Source organism: Microtus oregoni, unplaced genomic scaffold, assembly GCF_018167655.1.
Source record: "Microtus oregoni isolate MIOR12 unplaced genomic scaffold, Mior012 000032F_ref0000030, whole genome shotgun sequence".
Taxonomy (NCBI): Eukaryota; Metazoa; Chordata; class Mammalia; order Rodentia; family Cricetidae; genus Microtus; species Microtus oregoni.
The window spans coordinates 19932049-19952065 of NW_024543091.1; the positions used below are offsets into that span (position 1 = coordinate 19932049).

Consider the following 20017-nt stretch of genomic DNA (forward strand, 5'->3'; position numbering starts at 1 on the left):
CTTCCATGCATTTGCTGTGGTTGCCTCTGGCTGGAATGCTCCTCCTCCCCTTGGTCCTGGACCTACTCAAGTCAACCCCTTCCTCTCATCCTTTGGCTCACAAAGGGCTGAAAGCATCTCTCTTTTAGGTTATTCTGTGTGTGTGGCGGGGGGATTGTTGTTTGGTTGGTTGGTTTTGGTTTTTCAAGACAGGGTTTCTCTGTGTAGCCGTAGAACTTACTCTGTAGACCAGGCTGATCTTGAACCCACAAAGATCCACCTGCCTCTGTCTTGCAAGTGCTGGAATTAAAGGCATGCACAACTACTACCCAGCCCATCTTGTTTTTTGAGACCAGGAGCTCACTGGAACCCGGGGCTCACAGATTAGCCTTAGGCCGGCTGTACAGGGAACCGCGGAGTCCTCCTGTCTTGTCTCCCAGCACTGAGATTATGTATGTGCTGCCATTCAGGTTTTTTATGTGGGTTCTGGAAATCGAGACAGCAATACTTCACTGACTGAGCCATCTCCCCGGTCCCTAGACCACATTTCAATCACAGATAGTTTTTGGTTTGAGTAGCCACAAAACTTAGGGAGAAGAACTGTCTCCTAGTCCAGTCTGTACAGTGGGGCCTAGCAGCATCCAGTCTTTGTGGAAAGACCTTTGGGGCCTGCATCCCAATCCCACATCTTTAATTGGCCGGAGCCATTCAGGCAAGCCAGCCTGCTGTGGCTGGAGGGAAGATTCCATCCTGGATTTCTGGTCCTACAAAAGCTGCTTCTATTTGTGTTCTAGAGAGAGCCAAGAGCCACATTCCTGCCATGTATTGCTCACCGCCCCTGAAACCACAGCAAAAATCAATGTCACCAAGAGGCCACTTTAAATCACAGCCCAAGGCTTCCCATAGGTTCTGTGTTCCTGGAAATCAATAAAATTTGGAAGCTGGGCCCAAACCCTGCCTAGATATTGGCATTCACCTGCTTTTAAAGGAAGGAGTCAAATTTCGCTCGGGGAGGAAGGCAAAGCCTCCTTAGGCTATCATTTACCTTCCCAGGGAGCCGGTTGCCTGGTGTGAAGGGAAGCTGCAAACACAAACTCCTTCTTGGGGAATGAGCAGGGTAGCTGATGTTGCAATGTCTCTCGGAATAATTGGAGGGCAATTTTGTTATTATTGCCATCACCATCATCACTTCCACCTAGCAATTAGGCCGATACTATTAAGTCAGCATTTTCCAGCAAATTGTTCTGGTGTGAAGGAGTGTGTGTGTTCTGCTCGGGGATTCTAGCTGTCATCGTTTCTAGCCTGTTGCAGGGGTTAATAATTTAACCACAGGCATGTGCTCCAGGCTGAAAGCTGATAAATGAGACGGGGGAGGGGCTTGCTAACCATATGTTTTCCTGTTAATAGGAAGGCATCAACATGACAGTTTAGGGACCGGAGAGACAGCTCGGGGGATAAAGTGCTTGCCAAGGAAGCTTAAGAACTGGAGTTTGGATTGCCAGCGCCTAAATACAAATGGTGGCACCGTGGCATACATCTGTAACCTCAGCACTAAGGGGAGGGGACAGGCAGATCCTAGGGACTTGCCAGTCTAGCTGAAATGGTGAGCCCCAGGCTCAGTGAGAGACCCTGTCTCTAAAAATAGAGGGTGATAGAGGAAAACACTTGACATCACCACCTGGCCTCTACATGTGCCCTCGACCAGCGGTGAGCACACGGACACACACAGACCCCGAGATTACAACACTGCCTGTTCTGTGTGGTCACGTGAACACCGGTAGTTCAGAAGCTCTGTGATCCTGAATGTCTCCCTGACTGGGCATGAAGGTCAGCCCAAAGAAGACCAAGACGAACTTGACTTCAAACAGTGTAAGTAGCAGTTGTAATTTTTTTGTAAATGCACACATACACACACACACATACACACACACGGGCCCAGTGCTTTCACAGACAGGCAAAGTAGAGGAGGAGCAATCAGCATCGTGGTCCTTTATGGAGGACTGATAAAGATTCATGTAGGATGGGGTTGGAGTCAGTCAAACCTGAGTGTGAAACCCAACTACGGGGCCTTGCCAGGTATAAACCTCTCTGGATCTACTCTCTCCTCTGCAGAATGGAGACAAGCGCCCTTTCCCCTAGGGAGGGTGTGAGCATTAAGTAAGGTAAAGGTCACCGAACAAATCCTAGTTTGCAGAAGGGCCTTGTAGACTCGGTAAATAGCCAGCTCCTTTGTGGTTATGGGAATTCTATTCTCATTAGCTCATGTCACCCCAAGAGCTATAGGCAGCCAGGAGGAGGCTCCCCACCCTTGGGATGTCTCTACTCTCTCCGCAGGCTCTGGGTAGTAATTTGAGAAATCAGCTGGGGCATTTCTCTTAGAGGACAATGTGTCCTCAAGCTGTCCCAGACAGAACCTATAGAGGCTGTTTGTGTGTGTGTTCCCTGAGTCTCTCTTTGCTAGGGACTCTGCCTCTTTTCCTGGCTGCTCAGTAGGCACTGTCTCTTACTTGCACATACGTGCACAGGTACACACACACACTAGCACACTTTGAGACTTTGGTTCCAATTCAATAAACTGGGGCCATCCTTGCAAACCCTCGCTCAGAAAGTGGATTATAGGAACATGAGTATCTTGTCAATGGCTTCATCTCCTAATCCTTATGCTTACATTTAAAAAAAATAAACATTTTTAGATTTATTTTATTTTATGTGTATGAGTGTTCTGCCTACATGTATGGATGTGTACCATGTGCATGCCTGGTGCTCTCAGAGGTTAAAAGAGAGCATTTTAAACCCCTGGCACTGGAGTTATGGATGGCATGACCTTCCCTGTGGATGACAGGAATCTATCCTGGGTCCTCTGCAAGTGTTCTTAACAGCTGAGCCATCTCTCGAGCCCCAAGCTTACATTTAAAACTTTAGAAGAAGGAGGAGATAGAAACTAAAGGGAGAAAGCCGTTCGTAGTTCCGCTCCCCCAGACCCTTCACTAGCCATCGTAACAGCGCTTTCTCGGTGGAGTGTGCCAGCCTGCAGCTATGACACGGACACTTATTGTTAATTATGGAAGCTTGTCCATTAGCTTAGGCTTGTCCCACTAGCTCTTATCACTTCTATTAACCTGCTTTTGTTAATCTACATTCTTCCATATGACTCGGTTACCTCTACTCTGTACTGTATGTCTGCCCTTTTCAGTGTCTCACTGGCGTAATCCTCACGCCTCAATTCCTCCTCCTCTTCCCCTCTCTCCCTGAAATCCCACCTATCCTCTCCTGCCTAGCTATTGGTTATTCATCTCTGTGTTACACAAATCACAGCATGACATCGTCACACAGTGTACAACTATCCCACAACAAGCAATAGCGCTTGGAAGTTTATTGGTTTTAAGACAAAGTCTCTTGCTTCATGCTGGCCTCAAACTCACTACGTCCATGTAAAAGCTGACTTTGGGAGACAGTCGGTGGTGGTGCACGTCTTTAATCCCAGCACTTGGGAGGCAGAGGCAGGCGAATCTCTGTGAGTTTGCGGCCAGCCTGGTCTACAAGAGCTAGTTCTAAGACAGGCTCCAAAGCTACAAAGAAACCCTGTCTCAAAAATAAATAAATAAATAAATAAATAAATAAATAAATAAATAAATAAATCTGGCTTTGGACCCAATCTGCCAGTCTCCACCTCTAAGGTGCTGGCACGCAAGTAACCAACACATTCCGTTTATGTAGTTCAGGGGATCAAACGCAGGGTTTCGCCATGCTAGGCAAGCAGTCTGCCAACTGAGCCACAGCCTCAGCCATCTGAAAAGACCCTGTGTATATTTCATTTCAGTAATATTGATTATCCTCTATACTTGATATTCATTTACGGGTGCCCTGACTTCACGGAGAGGTCATCATCCTCTTAACAGCTGTATCCCGTTCCCTAAGGCAAGAGCTACCAAGATTTACGAAGCCAACTGGAATCCTAGATTGCTGCCAACATGTCTGCTGTTGTGAATGGTATCAGGAAAGCAAGAGAACCTTTTCTGTCTTCAAGTCATTATCTCAGGAATTATCTTCTTAGAATTTTAAGTATAATCTTCCCATAGCAGCCATCCTAGATTGGATCTGTTCCCAGAATTAGAGTCATAGCCTGGGGCTTGACAGCCCTAATAAACCAGGGTTGGCCACCTGTCCTCAATAAGCCAATTAAAAACACAGTAGTGAAAGGCAAGGGAAAACATTACTCAGTGTGGCCACACTGGAAAGAAGAACAGACCAGTCTAGTGACACCCTTCCAAAGTCCATCTTTGGGGTCTTTTTTTTTAAATTACATTTACTTATTTATTTATTTGGGGAGAGGGTGCGCCATAGCACACGTGTGGTGTCAGAAGACAGCGAACGTGGGTTGGTTCTCTCCTTCCACCAAGTGGGGCTCAGGGATCAAACTCAGGTCATCAGGCTTAAGATGACCAGGTTGCTCAGATGGGCCGAGCCGTCTCACTGGCCCATCTTTGGGGTTTTAATGTGAGGTCTAGGTTCAAATAGGAGATAAAATGTAAGCAGTCCTAGCCAAGGTGTGGCAGGGCCCCTAATGACCATCAGTGTCTTGGCTCTGGTCTCTCCTACACGATGGTCTAAGAAGTCATGTCACATCAGGGCCGTGTGACATCTCCTTCAGGAGACAGATTCTTCCTTTGGCTGGCACGGGTTTAGACTTTCCTTCTTCCAGTGTAAGATTTTTAGGGAAGCCCCATATCCCTAGGGACTATTATTTCAATGGTCTGATAACCCATGGGAAGGGACACAAGTATCCCTTAAAGAACATCTTGCCTCCTGACAAGCAGGTTACAGGAATGAGGTTTGTAAGGAAGGGAGGTGGCTAGAGCGGACTTTAGGATGTTAGATCCACTGTGGAGGTTTCAGGTATAGGGAGAGAGGAAAAGACCAGCAAGGGCAATTCAGAGTCAGAAAACAAAGAAAGCCAGAGAAGGTTCAGGCAGCCATCAGAGAAAAGCTAACCCAGCCAAGAAGGCTGGCTCGGGGTTGGGGGTGGGAGGGTGGGGGTTTCTGCTAGACTGTGGCCTCCTGGCCTCCTGTGAATGAAGGAAGCCTGGCCTCTCCCCCAGTTTGGCAATACCTTGCTCCAGCAGTCAAGGAAACAAAGACATTGGCCACTTCAGTTCAGATAGAAGCACTGGGTCCCAGAGAGGAAGCCTCATATCTATGACTATGGTTTCACGTCCATCTCAAAGCCAGACAAAGGACCCATCTCAATAGTACCACTAACTCTGGGTCTTCCCAGAAAGCATTGTTGGGGAGCAGGTAGGACTCTTTTTCTGGCTCAGATGCAGGAGAGAGCTCTCATTGGTCAGTCCTCCTATGGCTAGTGTGTTTGCTTGTTAGTGGACATGAGATAGGAAATGTCTTCGAGAAAGCCGGCAGGCAATCCTTAGCAGGTTAATTTCCAAAAATCTTTTTTAAAAATCTAGGGTTTATTTATTCTATTCTATATGTTTGGATATTTTGCTGGCATACACGCATATGCTCCGTGTGTGTGCCTGGTGGCTGAGGTCAGAAGTGAAGGGGAGGGTCAGAAAAGGGTTTTAGATCCCCTGGAACTGGAGTTAGGGATGGTGGTTAGTCACCGTGTGGGTGCTGGGAATTGAACCCAGGTCCTCTGCAAGAGCAACAAGTGTGTAAGGCACTGAGCCATCTTTCCAGCCCTCAATCCTAAGAGATCTTATCTTGCTGACTGTCACACAGAAGGTGCAACGTCAAAACTAAAAATAAACATATGTGAATAATACAATTTTTCTGTTGGCTTAATAAACTGAACTCTGTATCTTTTGACTCTGTGAGTTCTGTTGAGTAATATGCCCAGGTATTTATTGACCATGGCAGAGAGTCCTTCTCTGTAACAGCTGTTTCCATTTACTGAGCACCAACCACAGGCCAGGCATTATATTAAGCCTGTCAGTCAGGTTCTAGTAGGGAGCAAGTTAAAAACTCAAGCTGCATGAGTAAAAGAAAGGGTGATTCTTAAAAGCAAGGGAAAAAAACCAAACCAAGCAAGCAAGTGCAAACCCCAGAGTAGATAGACATTACCACCCTAGGATAGCGGGATTTGAGCTGGGAGACAATGTACCTGGGAGACCAGCAGTGGGGAAGCCAGACCCAACTTCTTCCTTCCCCTCAGGACACTGAAGGGCAAACAGAAGTTCTTCCATCTCCCTCAAGCTGCCCTGCTGAATGTTGGTAGCTTCCATAGTAACACCCTGGTAGGTATTGTTTACTGCTGTAGAGGCGGCATGAACCTGGGAGGGTGAGGCAGAAAATGAGGCCGACTGAAGTCTCATGCAATAGCCAACTTTATTCAGAGCATCAGACAATTTGTATTCCGAGGGCTAACAAGAGTCCCCAAGCAAAGTGTCCAATCCCGAGGACAAGCCACACGTGCCAAAACATGTTTTCCGTGGAGTTCATTTGGAAACAACAGCTAAAGTAAGCCCAAGCCTGTCAGCTGCACCTGGGAGAGCAGCGTGAAGGCAGGTTTCAGAAACAATTCCATGTTTCGAAGAAACTGGAGATCACAGCCTCTTGCCTTTAGAGTTCTCTCACAAGCCCTCAGAATTCTCACACGACTCCATTCTTGGACTGCGTCCGGACAGGTAGGAGCATCTTAGGAACCATTGAGAAATAAGGAAATTAGACTTAAGAGAGAAAGCGTGCTACCCAGTCCTGGCAACCATGACCTGGAACCCAAATCCCACGGCTATGAAAGCCTAAAAACCAAATTACTAAGAAAAGATGATATTCAGATGGGGTGGTGGTGTAGGGGCAGGTACCAGCCAGCAGAATGTTTGCTTGACATGCATGAAATCTGGGTTTTGTTCCAGCACTGCACAAACCAGGCATAGTGATGCCTGTGATTCACTTTGGAAGTAGAGGCAGGAGGATTGAAGTTCAAGAATTGGTGCAGCCAGCGTGGGATACATGAGACCCTATTATAAACAAATAAGCAAGCAAGCAAACAAATGGATGGATGGATAGATAAATTGATGGATGGATGGATGGATGGATGGATGGATGGATGAGATAGTCTCTACTAACATTAACTGCTGTTTGGGGAGAATATTCCTATGGTCATGATTTTCTAGTACTATTAGATCGTAGAGGCAACATACATGCAGCAAAGAGGAAGATCCACGGGTACCACTGGCTTTGACTTGTGAGACTTGGACTATTTCCCTATTTTATCATTCCTCATGGACCCCAGGACTCCAGTGATCATGTCAGGGATGGATGGGGAGAGGGTGGCTGAGCAAATGTCTGAATGGTCAATAAGCAAGCATAGGAGAAGCCCAGCCAAAAGAGCCTCAGTCTCCCGAGTGTTACTTTTTCCAGTTTGCTGTATACAGTGTGTGGTTCCCGTCTTGGGGGAGGGCTCAGGGGGCTCAGGGAAGGCTTGCATATGGAGGCCAGGAGCCAACCACAGGCACCATCCGCTTTGTTTCCTGAGACAGGGTCTCACCTGGAGCTTGCCAGGTCTGCTAGCTGGCTGCTCAGTGAGCCCCAGAGGTCTAGCACTCTCCACCTCTCTACCGCTTGGGGTACCGGAGTACGCCCTGATGCCTGGCTTTTTGCTGGGTTTTCTAGGAATGGAACTCAAGTCCTCATGGCAAACACTTTACAATGGAGTCATTTCCCAGTCCTAGTGTTTGGAATCTTAATTAAAGCACGAGTAGCTGGGCGGTAGTGGCGCATGCCTTTAATCCCAGCACTCGGGAGGCAGAGGCAGGCGGATCTCTGTGAGTTCGAGACCAGCCTGGTCTACAAGAGCTAGTTCCAGGACAGGCTCCAAAACCACAGAGAAACCCTGTCTCGAAAAAACAAACAAACAAACAAACAATAAAGCACGAGTTCCCCAGCTTAAAAAACCCTCAGTTTGGAAACCACTGGGCCAATCAGCATTCATCTGGCTTGGTCTAGTGGCCAGTATCCAGAGGTGTGCGCTAAGACCAGCTTCTCTGGGCCGCCTTGCCTGTGCTGTGGTATCAGAACTTTTGGGAGGGCAGCTTTCCACAAGCTCAGGGCCTGATCACCCAAAGGGCCTTTCCCTTGCCTTTGTCAGAGAGGTCAGAGATCAGAGTCGCTTCAGTCTGGCTCTCCTAGAATGCCCAGTACCCTTACCTCTCAGGGGGCACAGGTCCGTACCTTGCTGAAGGAGTGCTCCCAACACCGCCTGCCTCCTCCAGCTCCTTAGCTTTTCCAGGCCTAGATTTAGAACACCAGGTCAGTTATAAAGAAAAGAAATATGTATCCTCCTCCACTCCCAGGTTCCTCACACTGGTGCTGGGAAAGCGCCAACAAAAATAGCATGATGTCATCCCCGGCTGATCCTGTTAATCCCTTTCTGTCCAGTATTGAGTCTCGGTTTTTATTTAAAAGCGATTTTATTGTCAAAGGCTGGTTAAAAGCCTCTGAGAGAGGTGCAGGGAAACCTGGGGATGCCTTTGATGTGCTGAGTGACGCAGGGCCCCCGGGTCCCTGAGTCTAGTGCGGAAAGAAAATGGGATCTGCAGAAGGCTGGGGAGCTTGCAGCGTTCTGTTTCAGACTGCATGTCCTCCCCACGGCATCTGGTTTTGCATGTCATGGCCAGGGCTGGCATCCCGAATAGGATTTTTCTGCCTCTAGCAGGTCTGTGAAGATCATCAGGTTCCTCTGCCTCTGAAGGCCCCCTTTCCTGGCCTCATGCTGCTTAAGAATCCTGGGCCTTCCGCTGGCGTGCTCTATCCCGTTCGCACCGTTAGACCAAGTATCCAAATCTCAGTCTATTCTAGAAGGGCAAGGTGGAGTTAAAGCCAGTGGGTATGAGTTCTAACCTCAGCTTTGGATGAATCTGGAAAAGACACTTGACCTCTGTGAGTCTTATGACTGGACCTCACCTGTTAGATAAAATATGGATACCTACCCTGCTTCATAGCCTCTGTCAGAGATGATCACCAAAACAAAATTAAATTATGCATTCAAAAAAAGCTCTAAAGGGGCCTGAGACTATAGCCCAGTTGTTACACAAAGCTCTATGCTCAATCCCCAGCACTGCATAGACTGGGCGGGCATGGCAGTATATACCTACAATCCCAGCACTTGGAGGGTGGAAGCAGGGGAATCAATTCAAGATATTCTTTGCCTATGAGGCAAGCCTGGACTACATGAGACCCAGTGGGGGATGGGGGGGGTAGAAGGGTGGCAAAAAGTAAAATAAATGAAACATTCTACCAACCAAAGAGTCCTGTACCAAGCTAAGTGTTGATTCAAGTAAACTGGAGAGTGGAGTTGTGGGGAAGAGAGGAAGCTGGAGGTGTTTAGAAGAGGGTGATAGGGTGATGAAGGACCAGGGAGTCTATGGCAGGAAAGGACGGCACTGCACCAGGTGGAGACAGATGGTGATAAAGAGAGATGAACTGGGTCTAGGTAAGCTGAGATGATGTTGAAGTTTACAAATTGATGTCGAAGGAAGCTGTGATCCGGAAGATCTATTCACATAGATGACGAAGGGCCCAGTTATAATGAAGGGGAACCCTAGGAACCCAGGAGGCATGATAGACAGTGACTAAGGGGTCTACCAAATGGTTCAGGAGGGAACCAGGGATTGCAAGGGACTAAGGATAAGAGTTTAAGGGAATAGGGTCTTTCGCAAGATGAAGGGGCGTTCAGGAGTAGCCTAGAGAGCCAGGATTTCACACTGACCTCTGACCCTGAGATGGACATATGCAAATAAGCAGCCCTAATCTGAGGGCAAAGAGAATAGGGTTTTCAAAGGACAAAGAGAATGTACCTGTAGTGGAGGCGAGGTCAAGGAAAGGGGTTTGAGGACTGTAGCAGCCAAGGGTTAGAGCCTGGAAAGAGGTCTGGGATCCTGCCTGAGATGAAGAGAGAGACAATGGGCCCAGTGAAATCCACTTCCTGAATCTCTAGCTGTTGGTGAGATCTGGGACTGAAGCTTCTCATAACTTCTCGGCCACAGCACAGGTTTGGGCAGGTGAGTGTGATGCTGCCGTACGGCTCGTGTTAGCCAGAAGGCACCTAAGGAATGCTTTTAAAAGCCTTGTGTGATAGGTGGTGGCTCTTCAGCCAACTGCTCCAACAGGACGTGGGAGGAAGGATGGTGGCTTTGATGATTATATCAATGTCAGCGTCACAGGACGTAGACTTACACGGGAGACAAGCTCCCAAGCACCTCTGTAAAGGACTATCTAGACTAGGTTAGTCTCTGGGTGTGTCTATGAGAGACTATCTTGATTGGGTTAATTGAGGTGGGAAGACCTACCACACATGTAGGCAGTACCATTCCCTAGGCTGGTGTCCTGAACTAAATAAAGGAGGAATAAGTTGAACATCAGCATTCACCTCTGCCTCCTAACTGTGGATGGAATGTAACCAGCCAACCCTCTCAAGCTCCAGACACCATGACTCCCCTGTGGTGATAACTTCTAACTCTACCACCACCTTGCCCGTGGCTCCACTCCCCTTGGCCTTGCCTTGTCCTTGACTCAGAATGCCAAGCTATTCAGCCTTTCTTGCCAGCAGCAACCATATACAAAGACTAGGCATGGGAGCGCCAGGTTTGCTGAGTCCAAGTGCCCATCAGGGCTGTTCCAGGGAACTGTCCACATCTACTAGACAACCCCTGTCAGCCCCGAGGAGGACTGTGCGCTAGGCGCTGCTCCAGTAATTGCTGCCTTCTCACAAAACACCTCCTTTCTTCCTCGTCTCTGGCTGCCATTGTGGCACAAGTCATTCCCACAGCTCACTGGCTTGCCCACCTGGTTGGTTGGCAAGCTCTCCAGGAGGCAGTCTGTGGGGTCCTCATGGCGTGGAGAAGCGTGGCAACTAGTTTTCCCAACTGCTTATTCAGGAGACCAAAGAAGAAGCTGCAACGCCTCTTGGCTCAGCTTTGGCAGTCACACAGTGTAGCGCAACAATGCGGCACCTTGTTCGCTGCACCTCTTGTCCCCGTGCCTCAGCCCTGATTCAGTATGGGAGGGAAGGACACAAGGAAAGAATAGCATCTGCAGGGATCAACCCAGCCAGCCCCACGGCTCCTCTGTCTCTTTCCAAAGCACTAATGTGGGGATCTGGGGTATAGCTCAATCAGTAGAGTGCTTGCCCAGCACGCAGGAAGCCCTGGGTTCAGTCTCCAGCGCTAAATGAAAGCAGACGTGGTGGTGCACTCCCGTTGTCTCAGGAGGGGCAGAAAAATCAGAGTTCAGGGTCAGCCAGGAAGGGCGTCTCAGCCCCGTAGTCTCAACACTTGAGAGAAAATAAGAGGTGGGTCTCTGTGAGTTCCGGGGCCAGCCTGTTCCAGGCCAGACAAAGCTGCACAGTGAGACCCTGTCTACAAACAAAGGAAAAGTTCAAGGTCATCCTCAGCTACTTAGCAAGTTCGAGGCCAGCCTGCAGTATCAGGGAGCTTTTCCAAAAACAAAACCAAACAAAACATTAATATGATACTTACCACATTTCCTTCTCTTTTTTTTTTTCGTTTTTTTATTTGATTCTTTTGAGGCAGAATCTCACATGGAACCCAAATCAAATAGTAGTATAAATAATAAATAAACTCTGGAATCAGTTGGTGCTCTGCTTAGGGTCTCCGTGATTTATGTTTTTTGGTTTTTGTTTATTTGTTTGTTTTCTGTCTGTAAATCCACATTTCTTATCTTTCTTTTTCTTTCTTTGCTTCTTTCTTTCTTTCTTTCTTCCTATCTTTCTTTCTTCTACTTTTTTTTCCCTCACCCCAGACAGGAAGCTAAACCTATATGGTGTTTTTCTTTTCGATATGTAGACCAGACTGACCTCAAACTCCCAGAGATCCGCCTGCCTCTGCCTCCCAAGTACTGGGATTAAAGGCGCTCAGAAGAGCTGCAGTAGTGTTACGGTGCACACATGGAAGTCAGAAAGCAACTTTGTGCGTTGTTTTCCCCTTCCACCTTTATGCGGATTCTGGGGACAGGGGTTGACATATAGATAGGGACGCACCAGACCTTCCCTGGGTTCCAGAGGTCCAAGGACTGCACAGTAAGCACCTCTACCATGGAGCTGTCTCACCGGCCCTAACTTCTTACACCTGCAGCTGAATAGAGGTCGAATTTTTCCCAGCTGGAGTACATGCTGGCTTTGTGCTTTTTCTGTCTTCTGCACCTAGCAGGATGCTTGGGAATTAATCAGAATTTGCAAATACTGTTATATTGATAGCACAGGACAGACACTGCTGCACACCTTGGCTACCAACACCCAGAAGGCCAAAAATGGTGGTGTTGGGGGGGAGTGGGGGCAAATGAAAAGCTAGGCTACCTCTCAGGACTAGGGCAAGTGATTAAGAAAGACAGTTGACAGATAGGAACATACCAACCTGCAACAGCCCAAGTGTCTTTCCTAGGTCAGAGAGGCAGAACCCAGGCATAAGACACTAAGCACAGTCCCAGCTTGCCTGTGGTACTGTCTCCACAGACATTTCAGGCCCCTAGAGCCAGGTCTCAGGTTACAGGGCTTCTCTCCTCAGTGCCTGATGGGAGGAGCTGCTTCTGTACACAGCAGTTACCCCGCCGCCCCATTAGTGTGGGAAATACTTGCCAGAGAGCGTCACCTTCCAGGAGGAGCAAGGTCTACATTTCATTTGTTCCAAGACTCTTTTAGCTTCACAGGTTCCTTAATCCTCCCTCCCTCCCTTCCTCACAGGGCTCAGAAGCCTGCAAACCTTCCACACACACGTCCAGTGTTCCTTTTAAGTTTAGCCATTGACCTAACAATAGTGACTCCTTGCAATGTCCTTGCAAGTGCTCCGGTGTCTACTGCCTGGCTTATCCGAGTGTCAACGCTGTGAGGCAGGACAGGAAAGGCTGGGTTTAGATAACTACTGAGTACTTAGTGACAGAAAGACAACACCAGCGAAGCTTAACAGTTTGCAAGCAAACCATAGGAAGGGGAGAGATCTTTGCATTTCCGGGTGGAATCTTAAAGGGATGAAAACGTGCTGGGGCCAGATGGCTCAGATAATAGTGCTTGCCACACAAGTCTGGTGACAGTGGAAGGACAGAAACAACCCCCCCAAAGTCCTTCAATCTCACACGCGTGCTGTGTGGCTCACTCACAGACATACCCATACAGTACACATGCATACAGTAATAAGAAATTAAAAAGACCTTTTAGAAAGTATTTAAAAATTTCCCAAATCACACGTGTCGTCCTAGGAGCTGGAAGTTGGAGGATCAATACGTCAAAGCTAGCCTGGACAGCACAGTAAGACCCTGCCTCAAAAACTTAAGAAGAAAAGAAACATCTAAGCTATGCTAGGTGGGAAAAGCTTGACTAGCCCATAAGGGAACCTGGGTTCAATTCCCAAAACTATAAAAATTCACAAACGGAGCCAGCAAGAGGGCTCAGTGGGTAAAAGTGCCTACTGCCAAACCTAAGGACCCGAGTTCCATACCCAGGAAAGAGAAAGAGAACCCAAGACTTCTCCAAGTTGTCTTCTGACCTCCACACACAGACAAAAGTAAATAATAGAGTTCAAAGAATAGGATAAAAAGGGACCCCTTCCCTTAACACCGTTCACATACTTGATTCTACCCACGTACCTAATATCTATGGGCTACCAGCTCTGGAACTAAACGCTGGAGGCAGAAGGATGGCAAAGACACCACTCACCAGAGTCTAATCGAAAGAATTGGATTAGCACATTTTAATATAGAGAATATTTTAATATTAACTTTATTCATTTTCATGTATATGAGTGCTTTGTCTGCATATGTTTATGTATACGGTACCCTCATTCCTGGTACCCTCAGAGGTCAGAAGAGGGCATCAGATCCCCTGGAAATGGAGTTGGAAATGGTCGTGGAATGATCATTGGGTGTTAGGAACTGAATCTAGGTCCTTCAACAAAAACAAGGGCTCTTTAACCACTGAGCCACCTCTCCAGCCCCATGTTGTGGTTTTAGTAATAATGAAAATAGATAGGTAGATAAGTCCTGGAGAGATGGCTCAGGGCTGAGGGGTGCTTGCTGCTCCTGCAGAGGACCTGGGTTTGATCCCCAGTACCTATGGTAAGTGACTGTAACTGCCTGTAACTCTTGTTCCAGGGGATAAGAGGTCACGGGCTCCAGACACTTGCACCCATATGGTGCAGTTTGTAGACAAGCAGACACACAAACATCCACACAAATAACATTAAAATATGGGTGTGCGTGTGTGCATGTGTGCACACGCACCTGTATGTGGGTATGTGTGTGTGTAGGAGTGGACCAGAGAATGATAATTAATTCTGTCAATAAAGGAAGAGGAAGGATTATAGACAGCTGCACGGAGAAACACTCCAACAATTGGAACTTTATCTGTGACTCAACTCCTTTTCTATTTTGAGTGTGCAATCTTTAGCAGCTCTTGAATGAGTCACCCATTGTCTGGTCGAGCTCCGACAACGGGGCCCTTTCTCTGAGCCTGTGTTTTACAGATCCATACATCACAGACACAAAATAAACAAAGGGGCTAAAGATCAGGAGAGTACTCCTGCCCTCAGGATGAGAACCCGGCACTAGTGCTGTGCATCTGGTCATGTTAAACACCCACCCTTGTGAGTAGCCACAGTCAGGGCCCAGGGAAAGCCTTCTCCACATCTCTTGTCTTGTGCCTATGAATCAAAAGGAAATGTGTCCAAATGTCCCAGAAGTTTGTGGTTTGCAATGTTGCCATATTAAAGATGGATTCCCCTTCACAAGTTGAATAACATTTGAGTAGAGAGAGCCTGAAGAGATGACTCAACAGTTAAGAGCTCAAACCATACTTCCAGAGGGCTGGGGTTCAGTTTCCAGCACCCACAGTGGGTGACTGACAGCCATCTGTCACTCCAGCTCCAGAAGGGCAGCCCCTTCTTCTGGTCTCCACGTGTAAAAGCCACTTATGAGTGAGTACATATGATATTTGTCTTTCTGGGTCTGGGTTACCTCATTCAACATGATGTTTTCCAGATCCATCCATTTCAATTTCAAGATGTCAATGTTTTCTGCCGTGTAGTATTCCATTGTGTAAATGTACCACATTTTCCTTATCTATTCTTTGGTCGAGGGGCATTTAGATTGTTTCCAGGTTCTGATTATGACAAAAAATGCTGCTATGAACATAGTTGAGCACATGTCCTTGTGGTATGATAAAGCATTCTTTGGGTATATACCCAAAAGTGATATTGCTGGGTCTTGAGGTTGGTTGTTTCCAAATTTTCAGAGAAATCACCATACTGATTTCCAAAGCAGCTGTACCAGTTTGCACTCTCACCAGCAATGCAGAAGTGTTCCCTTTTCCCCACAACCTCTCCAGCATAAGTTGTCATCATTGTTTTTGATCTTGGCCATTCTTACAGATATAAGATGGAATCTCAGAGTTGTTTTGATTTGCATTCCTCTGATGGCTGAGGATGTTGAGCCTTTCCTTAAATGTCCTTCAGCCATTTTAGATTTGTCTGTTGAGAGTTCTCTGTTAGGTCTGTACCCCATTTTTTTATTGAATTATTTGTTCTTTTGATGACCAATTTCTTGAGTTCTATATAAATTTTAGAGATCAGCCCTCTGTCTGAGGTGGGGTTGGTGAAGATCTTTTCCTATTCTGTAGGCTGCTGTTCAAAACTAGTTTTTAATCTCTTAATACTAGTTTAAATATTTAGTTATAATTAAAAAAAAACTTAAGTAGTTTTTATCTAAGTTAATTTTCAAAGTTTGATATATTATAATTTACATCAGAACTTTAAGTTTCAATAGTTGTTTTACATATCTAGTCATATAAATATTGCCGTATGAAAACATGAGAGCAATGAGCTGAAGGGCAAAGATAACCAAAGGACATGATATTTATGTATTAAATGTTATTATGAGTTCAATTATTTTGTCCAATTAATATATAATAAAAAACAAAATTGATATGGCTTTAATTCATGTTTTACCTTTAATTTCAGCAGATTGTTCTGAACATTTTAGTCAAATATTGTATCAGGAAAACATTAGCCAATGCAATAACTTAAATGTTTGTGATTGGCCAAAATTCAGATGTGGACACTCTAGTGCAGTGGTATCAGAATACAGTCTTCCCAGAAGCGACTATAGGAGGAAAGTAGAGCCCTTGTGAAAGGGGCTGGTACCCTATAAGAAAGTAGCAGAATTAGCTAGCTTTTGTTAAGCACTGCTTTTTTTTTTTTAATGGTTTTTGGAGACAGGGTCTCTTGTACTATGACTCAGGCTAACCTAGAATGAACTATGTAACCTAGGCGAGCCTCAAATTTTCTGCAGTCCTCTTGCCTCAGCCTCCTGAGTTCTGGGATCAAAGGCAGAATCTGTCACGCCCTACTCTTTCTGCCATCAGAAGGTACAACCAAAAGTCAGTGGTCTGCAGCCTGCATGAACCCTTGCATGAGGCATCCTGATGAACCCCTGCATGGAGGCACCCTGAAAATTCTTGCATGAGGCACCCTGATGAACCCTTGCATGGAGGCATCCTGATGAAGCCTTGCATGAGGTACCCTGATCTCAGACTTCAGGTTCCAGACTTGTGAGAATAAACTTCTGATGTTTTTAAGCCAGGAGTCTGCAGGACTTTGCTGAAGCCACCAACTTAAGATTAAGGCAGATTTACTCTTATTCCCGTTCCATTCACACACCTCTCTAGGATTCTTCCTGGGCCAGAAAACAGTAGAATGTTGGGATATGGAGCTTTATCTTCAGCACCTCACTCAGCAAGAAGTCATCCCCTCCTGGCTGGGGTGAGAGAAGGTGAGCTGCTGTTTTAGTTGCTGTGTGTGTACTGCTCAGTCCCTGACTTGTAGTGATATTTCATTAAATTTTACTTTTAATAAATAAACTTGCATGAAGATCAGATAGTAAAACAGCCATACAAACCAAGCAGTGGTGGCACACACCTTTAATCCACACTAGTTTGCCATAGAAATCAGGTGGTAGTGGTGGCCTTTAATCCCAGCCCTAGCGAAGAATATAATATGGGTGAAGACAGCTCTCAGTCTCATTCTGAGGAGGAGGCAGGATCACCATTTTTGAACTAAGGTAGAGGTAAGAGCAAGTGGCTGGATGTTTTGCTTTTCTGACCTTCAGGTTGAACTCCAATATCTGTCTCTGGGTTTTTATTAATTGTACTACATTAAAACATACTGAACATAGGTTTCTAATCTTATTCAAGGTATTGTACCTATACAGCTCATTTAATAACAATGTAATGCAAATTTCTAGTCTTGGAAAGTTATTATTACCAACTATTTAGGATAATAAGAAAATGCAGGTTAATCACCTATTATAATAGAACTTGTAGTCCCATTAGGTATGCTTTCAAGGTCAAACAAAGATATATTTTAGATAGACAGGTCATCTTCAAACACTTCAGAGATCTACAGAATATGGCATTTAAGATATTTTATTAACATAGACTCTTTTATTTATAGCAATGAGACATGTTTGCTACTGGCAGCACCAATCTACTTCAGAGAAGATAATGGGCATCAAAAAACTTCACACAGAGTTTACTTTCTTTGTGCCAAAAGTAAACCACTGGGCAAGAACATGCTCTTGCCTTGACCACTGACAGTATGCTGTCTTAATTGGACAAGCAGGACACAAAAGAAAGTAACTGCCAAACATTGTCAAGACAAGGAAGGATAACCCTTTAAAATACCCTGCTTCACAAAAATGTGTATCAGATATGCTAGGCCTGTAGGCTGAAAATAGATGCCCCAACATTGAGAGGAACTTTGGGTGACTGTCCAGGCAGCCAACTGTTTCTGTCATTTCTCACATTTTTTTGGAAGTCACTTGCTCACATTTCCTGCTTACTCAGCTAATATTATTTCTTTCTTGGGTCTCTGAGGGAGTCAAAGACTAGATAGTTATCCTTGTTTACTTGATGCAAAAAGCAAGTTATGATAGAAAGTAAATTAGGTACAAGACTTTGAACTCCCGAGATAGGATAGATATGGAGTATTTTCTCTGAATTTGTCAAAAACAAATGGACTAGACACTGTTGATGTATTTATTGTCTGTATATAGTGTATAGTCATTGTACTTATTGTATATAGTTTTCTTATATTAGTTATATCCTTCTTTTTTATTTTAGACAAAAAGGGGAAATATAGTAATATTTCATTTATATTTTAACAAATAAAGCTTGCCTGAAGATCAGAAAGTAAAACAGCCCCACTGGTCAGCTTTACACACCAGGCAGTGGTGACACACACCTTTAATCCCAGTAGACACACTAGTTTGCCATAGGAACCAGGCAGTAGAGGTGCATGCCTTTAATCATGCTACATTCACTGTTTCTTATTTTGACCTTGGCCTTTTTACTAGTTTCTAACTATTTTGTTCCTGGTCTGCCTTGACTTGCATCAATCACTGTCCTCCTGGGTCAGGCCATTGCCAACCTTCTTAGGTTATCACTGCTAACTTTCCACCAAACATCTCATGATGGCCATTGGCCTGGCTGCCTTGGTTCCCTAATTATGAATGTTCTTCAAAGACCAAGGCTTGACTGGAGGAGTAGCTAGGTGTTAAAGAATGTTAATGGCATTGCACAAGACCAGAATTCAATCCCCGGCACCCACTAAAATCAGCTCTGTGCCCTACCTCTCCCCAAAAATACACACTGGCCTTCCTCACTCATTTTATATTTTATAATATAATATATATCATAATAGTTTTATTAGGCGCATAATGGCTAATCATGATCATCAACTTGACAGGATGTAGAATAATTTAGGAACAGACCATTGAGCATATCTATGAGGGAATTTCTAGACAGGGTTAAACAAGTTGGGGAGACCCACTCTAACTGTGGGTGGCAAAACCACACTGGGCTGGAACACCCAAGTACATAAAAGAGAAATCATTATCTTTCCTTCCTTAGCACAGACTACTTACTGCTTTGGGTTCAGCCCTGCCCCCACTCCCATGCTGGCATGCCTTCCCAACCAGGGAGTGAGTACATCCCAACCTGTCAGTCAAAAGAAACCACTCTTTTCTGATGTGACTGTCATTAGGTCCTTCGTCACAGCAGTTAACAAGGATGGCAGTGGTGGCACATGCCTTTAATACAGAGGTTCTCAACCTGGTGGTCCGACCCCTACGGTTGCAAATCGGGTGTTTACATTATAATTCATAACAGTAGCAAAATTATAGCTATGACGTGGCAACAAAGATACTTTTTTGGTTGGGGGTCACCACAACAAGATGAGTTGTATGGACAAAAGGGTCACAGCATTAGGAAGGTTGAGCACCACTGCTTTAATCCCAGCACTTGGGAGGCAGAAGCAAGGAGATCTCTGTGATTTAGAGGCCAGCCTGGTCTACATAGTGAGTTTCAGGACAGCCCAGGGCCACACAGAGAAACCCTGTCTAAAAAAAAAAAAAGTTAAAACTAATGCAATAAGCTCGCCCTTCATTTCAGGGTAACATGTAAATCATTAAACTAGAAAGGAGGGGCAAACAAGTTGGCTCAGCAGATAAAGGCTTTTGCTAACAAAGCTGAACGTCTGAGTTAAATCCCTGAAAGCCGTGTGGTAAGAAGCACCAAGTCCTGCAAGTTTTCCTCTGATCTCCACACACCCTGTGGCATGTGTACCTATACACATGTAAAACATATATGCACACAAAATAAATAGGTAGGATGGGATTGAAAAAAATTTTAATCTAGAAAGGAGATTATCTAGTTCGATACGTTCTTTTGACAACTAGGGAAACTGAGGCAAATGAAAGCAGAAAGCAGATGAGTGACCTACATCGGCAGGCAAGAAAAGAGAGCCAAGCTGCAGGCCCCCGGTTCCACATCACCCAGTGGGACACCTGCATGGCATTCGCTGCAGCGTCCCACCCCAGTAAGTGTCTCCGAGCATCCCACAGAACATTTGTCATGAATTACGGGGTCACACACCGAGCGCTGGTGTGGCAGGGAAAAGCAAGAGAGAATGTTTCCTATGTAAAGTTGAGCCACAGGGCTGCCGCTGCCTGCGTCTGCATGCCT

The 20017-nt window shown here is 45.7% G+C and overlaps 2 long non-coding RNA genes across 2 annotated transcripts; one reads left to right on the forward strand and one right to left on the reverse strand.

The window, feature by feature from the left end:
* Nucleotides 1–1832: 1832 nt before the first annotated feature.
* On the forward strand, nucleotides 1833–19760 carry LOC121465998. The gene is made up of 3 exons (XR_005976704.1): nucleotides 1833–1848; nucleotides 16664–16767; nucleotides 19732–19760. It is a non-coding gene; the product is annotated as an uncharacterized LOC121465998 (long non-coding RNA).
* LOC121465996 lies at nucleotides 6396–10800 on the reverse strand. The gene is made up of 3 exons (XR_005976703.1): nucleotides 10780–10800; nucleotides 8167–8226; nucleotides 6396–6630 (listed from the first exon to the last, which is right to left on the reverse strand). It is a non-coding gene; the product is annotated as an uncharacterized LOC121465996 (long non-coding RNA).
* Nucleotides 19761–20017: the final 257 nt, after the last annotated feature.